The sequence below is a fragment of the Mesoplodon bidens genome (genome assembly GCF_964165515.1).
Source record: "Mesoplodon bidens genome assembly, chromosome: 7".
Lineage (NCBI taxonomy): Eukaryota > Metazoa > Chordata > Mammalia > Artiodactyla > Ziphiidae > Mesoplodon > Mesoplodon bidens.
In genome coordinates this window covers 36,425,002-36,431,001 of record NC_138164.1, presented here as the reverse complement: position 1 = coordinate 36,431,001, position 6,000 = coordinate 36,425,002, and positions in this window count along the sequence as shown.

Genomic DNA, 6,000 nt, shown 5'->3' with positions numbered 1-6,000 from the left:
CATAGCTAGATTAGCTGTTTGAAACAAATTTGGTGCTCGGTCTGGTTGAATAGATAGGACTGCATATTTGCAGAAAAGCTAGTTTTTATCTAGAAAAGTCTGAACTTGGTTCCACTGTGGACCTGATGATAGTCGTGGGGTAGCAACAAGAACAGTATAATTTTTGTTTTTAAAATCCCCATTTTCCTTTTAGTCAGAGAGTTTATAGATACTTCAAGTTCTGAAAGTGAAGCATAGAGTGAACCAGAACAAGTTTCTGGTTACAACAGACTACTTGCCACATTAAAGGATGTCTCCAAGGAAGATGAGGAGGAGGAAGAGGAAGAAGACAGTGTTCTAGATGAGACAGAAATGAATCTTGAAGATGGCGAGAGTGACGTCATTGTGGAGGAAGAGCTGGCAGTGGAGTCCACTGACATGCAGAAGAGTGAGTGTCTCTGATGTGGGTTTATCATCTTTGCAGGGACCACAGACAGATTGCCCCAGGGGCAGGGTGCCTTGTACCACAGAGCTGGGTGAAAGCACATGGATTCAAAGCAGAGATTCTTAACATTGTTGGGCTCTGTGATATCTTCAAGAATCTGATGAAAACACAGGACCCTGTGGCCATAAAAATGCAGAAATGACATTTTTGCTTATGATTTCCAGGATTTCATCAATCCTACTTCAAATTCCCCTGATTGAGAGGAAAGGGAACATAATTCTGTTTTTGTAATGGTCTCAATTTATGAAAGAGATGATTGTTCCTGCCTTAGAGGAACCAAGTTTAATGGAAGATAGACATAAAATACACAAAACTTTTCAAGCATCCAATCTGAATGGAACCGATAAATATAAGGTGTTAAAGAGATGCAAAGTGGTCACATGCTGCCAGGGTGAATGAGGGGAGGCTTCAGAGAAGAGCTGGGACTGAAAGCTGAAAGGAACTCTGTCTCACTCAGACATCTAGGTGACTATTTTTTTTTTTAATTATTATTAATTAATTTATTTTTGGCTGCATTGTGTCTTTGTTGCAGTGCGCCGGCTTCTCACTGTGGTGGCTTCTCTTGTTGTGGAGCATGGGCTCTAGGCACGTGTGCTTCGGTAGTTGTGGCACACGGGCTCAGTAGTTGTGGCTCACGAGCTCTAGAGCACAGGCTCTGTAGTTGTGGCGCACGGGCTTAGTTGCTCGGCGGCATGTGGGATCTTCCCAGACTAGGGCTTGAAACCACGTCCCCTGCATTAGCAGGCGAATTCTTAACCACTGTGCCACCAGGGAAGTCCCCATAGGTGACTTTTTAATTTAACTTTAAAATCAACTTTATTGAAGTATGAATTACATTCAACAAGGTGTACCCGTTTTAAGCATGTAATTTGATAAGTCTTGACAAATGTGTATATCTATATTGTCATCGCCAAAGTCAAGATACAGAACACTTCCAATACCTGCAAAAAGTTCCTTCTTGTCCTTTTACAGTCAGTTTCCCAGGCCTGGCATCAGGCAACCACTGACATGCTTTCTTTCACTATGTATTAGTGTTTCCTATTCTAGAAATTCATATGAATGGAAGCATACAACAAGTACCCTTTTGCACGTGGCTTCTTTGGCTCCTCATGTTGTTGTGACTCATCCGTGTAGCTCATATTAGTAATTCATTTCTTTTTATTACTGGAATAGTAGTCCATTGTCTGAATATATCTGGGTAACTTTTTATATTCTATTATCTTAATGCCTACTTGCCTTACTGTATTTTTTTCTATACTTTGAGGTGTCACACACCATTCTTAGTATTTTCATTCATCACTTGGACTCGGATAAAAAAATCGTCGCCTCAGACTTAGGGATTGTTTTAATTTTGTTGGTTTTCCAGTTTTCTTTCATGTTTTAGGTTTTTAAAAATGAAAAGTTTGGCTTTTTAAATTATAAAAGTAATATATATTTACTGTAAAAATTTAAGAGGGTAATATAGTTAACGTATATCTCCTCCACCGTGGGATGAACACCTTTAACATTTTATAGAACCTTCCAGACTACTTTTTTATGGATATATGAGTGAATATATGTTTGTGTGTATGTGCATAATGGCCTCATACATTTCTGTAAGTTACTTTTTTCTTTAATAATATAACGTGTGTAACTGTGGGTTACTGCCGCTAGAACCCTGGTGTCCAAACTCCCAGGCCAAATCTCCTTCTACTACATTCCACTACCATGGGGAGGTTTAAAAAAGAAAGGGAAAGTATGAAGGGTGATGTTTCCATAAATTAAATCAACTTGAAAAGGCGCATTTGGAGAGTCAGAGAGTACTGATATTGTTAGAAAGAAGAAAGGTTTAAAAGCTGGTTGAATCTCATTCAAAAAAAATCCATATGTACCACATTGTAAAAAAGAGAAGGAAGACGGCGTTCATGATTACTGGGCTGGCAGGGTAGGGGACAGTTGCATGCTGGGGCTGGCTCTCGTACTGGCTCTTCCACTCTTCACACTTGTGCTCGGCCAGGGCCGGGGACCGCTGAGGGAGATCAGAGGAGAGGGTGGTGCCTTGGGGGTTCCAGGGAGTTGTGCAGCTGGCTCCCTTCCTTGCCACCCAGACTGCCCCAGGGTTCCCAGCCCCAAGGATTATGGAGCATCCCCACACCTGTTTGCTCTGCAGTTGCTGTTCTGCAACCCATTTTCTCCTCCAGCACTTTCTGCAGTGTCTCCTTGGCCTTCTGCTCATAGCTGTTTTTCTCGTCTTCCATCTGTAATAGCAACTTATACATTCCCCAAGAAGTGTATTTCTGTAAATTTGAGGCAATTCAACAAATACACATTGACCTACTGTGTGCTAAAGCCTGAGCAGGGATACAGAAATGAAACGAACTTGGTCCTTGCCCACAGGGCAGAGACGTCAGTAATCTGGTGGACCTTCGTCCAGGCTGGAGGCAGGCAGGGAGAGTCCCTCAGGTGATGTGAGAGGTGAGTGGGGATAAAAAACTGCCCTGGGCATGCTGGGCCTTCTCCCCTAGGCCTTCCACAGGCATTTGAACTCCGACGTTTCCAAAGGGAAATCATCTTTCTAAACCTGCTCCTATCTCAGTGGCCAGCATCACCCCCCACCCAGTCTCCCAAACCCTAAACCAGGGAATCATCCTTGATTTCTCTCTCACCTTCTTCAAGGACTCAGTTCCTCATCAAGCTCTGTCAAGTCAGCGTCTTTAACGGCTCCTTCGTTACCTGTATCCTCTATCCCTACCGCCACCTCCTTAGTTCAGACCCTAGTGACACTATTATATGGTTTATATAGAGACTATGTGTTATCTTCATGCCTTGCCTCCCTCCAAACCCTTTTCAGTCCTGCAGCTAGAGGGTTCTTTCTAAAACTTAAATCTGATCCCATCTCAACCTGCTTAAATCTCTCAGTGGTTCTCAGTGTTCTAAGAATCAGGTCCAAACTCCTTGGCATGGTTCCTACTTACAAGCCCAGACTTTCATCTCATGCTGCCTCCACGCAAGCTGAACTGCTTGTAGGTCCCCTAAGCACTGTGCTTTTCAGCCTCTGCCTTTGCCCATAAAGCTTCTTCTGCTTAGAGTATCGTGACCCACGCTTCTCACCTGGTTAACTTCTACCCATGTTCAAGATTCAGCCCTAGAATCATAAATTCTGATAAACTTGGCCAACCATACCTACCCCCCGACTCTTTATGGATTAGGCAGTTTTACTGGTGTTCACATAGTATCTGTATTTCTGATCTGTGGACTCATCTGTCTCCTTTAAGGGATTGTAAACTCCTTTGGGGCAGGGAGCATTTTTAAAAAAATAAAATTATTTTTGTAGGCTTGGGGATCTGAACAATAGTCAGTAAAGTCAAGTTTTAAAAATGAATACATTTGTATTTTTAGAATTTCTCCTGGCTTCAAGGTCACAAAGAAAAAGACACAAGAGCAGCTTTGCAAATTCACTGGGGGTCTTGCCTTTCCAGTGCTTTTCATCTTTACGCCCTGTGATTTTTGGGAAAGCAGGAGCCTCTTACTGTCGCTTCTGGGTTACCCAACTGGGTAAGAGATAGTCTAGATAATGCAGATTTAGAGTTCAATATCAAATCATTTCCATTTAGCTTTGGAGTCCTCTGAAAATTTGGATTTAAATGTTGAGTGGGTCTTATGTTCTTGGAATTGTCATTAGAAACCAGACACAGGAGTTACTGGTTGAGATCATACATGGTTATGTCCAGGTTATTGGACTTAACCATGCTGGTCACTGACCAGCTTTATCCCCCTTTGAAAATGAGTAGACTGGCATTCTGGATTATATGTCAGTCTCTTATGAGCTTGGTTGGCATTACTGAAAAAATAAAAGTTGTGGATCCGCAAACCCATAGACTGTATAGGCTATGTTTCCCTGCAGAATTCTAACTACACGGCCACCTTATCTTCCTGACATCGAGTGGGAGCAGTCTGGCCGGTCCATCTCGTTCTCTTGATCTTGAGTCCTCTGCAAAAGACATCCCCCTTTTCTGCACCAGCACATACGTCACAGCCCTGAAGAAAGTGTAGACATCTGAGATAGGTTAACAGTGGGGGAGGGCTGATGTCCCGTGAACAGACACATAAATGCCTGTTAGACCTGGAAATTGAAAACCAGAGAGGCGGGGCCACACTGGTTTTGGCCCAGGCCACCAGCCACTGGTGTTCCCAGCAAAATGTTCCCAATGTGGGAGTTTGAGGAAGCAGGGAAAGGCAGGTGGTGTGAGTTTATTAGGACTTGAGGCCCTCAGCCTCGCACTGAGGCCAGCTGAACCCCCAGAGCGTGCTTCCTGCCCTCCTATGGGCTGCTACTCCTAAAGGTACTTGGTTTCAACAGTTATTTGTGCATCAGATTAAAGACTGAAGGGAGAGGAACAGCAAGCCTAAATTCTTCATATCATACGCCACCTCCCTTTCTCTTCTTATTATATAAGCAATTCATGTGAAAAACAAATAAGGCAAACAAAACAAAACAAAATTACCTGAAATCTTGCTATCCAAAAGTTGCCATTAGTATTTTGGTGTATATGTGTTCCAGATTTTTCTTTATTTTCAACCCTTCATTAAGGCCATTGTAGTCTCGACAGATGATGCTGGCACAAGCACTTGAAATGAGGCTCCTCTTTTTAAAATACTGTATTTGCATATGGCTTAATTTGTCTCAGGCCCTGCCTTGCCTGGTCCCCAGCATGGTGTTTTCTGCTGCAGTCTCTGTAAATTGGAGTTGGGGTGATGGGGCGGTCAGGCAGGGCTGTGTGTATCTGTGTCTGTACGAGGGAGGAGGGGCACACTTTCCAGTGTTTCTGGGCAACAAGCAGGCACTCACTGCAGTTTCCTATCCCTCAGGCCTGGGCTGTGGAGACAGGGGAAGTACCAGGAAGGGGTGGACGACCCCGACCCAGCTAAATGGAAGGCCCAGCTCCACTGTGCGCTCAACAAGAGCAGGGAATTCAACCTGATGTACAACGGCACCAAGGAGGTGCCCATGAACCCAGTGAAGATATATCAAGTGTGTGACATCCCCCAGCCCCAGGGCTCTATCATTAACCCAGGTGAGGCCCCAGCTGCTGGGGAGAAGGTGGACAGTGTGCCAGGTTCCCGGCTGGACCCTTAAAGCGATAGTCGACTTGAAAGTCGCCTCGCTTACAAAGTTGAAGACTGGTAAACAAAGCAAGAAATGCTGTCCCTAGAAAGAACCCAGAGAACAAAAGATATAAACTCAGCACAGTCTTCCTGCCCACCCAGTGGAACAGTAAAGCATTAGAAAGAAGAGGGGGTATTGAGTTCTATAAAAAATAACTTCTCTTGGGACTCAACACTGAGAAGAGAGGCCAGGTAGTTTAGAAGACGGAGGGCTTAAAACTTAGAAGGTCTGAGTTATAAACCTCGGTCTTTCCATTTCACTACTTGCGGGACATTGAATCAAGTCATTCAACGTTTTGAGCCTCAGCTTCTTCCACTATAAAATCTGGGTTCTCATCTTTCCTGCGTATTTCAAAGGCTGTTCTAAGAAT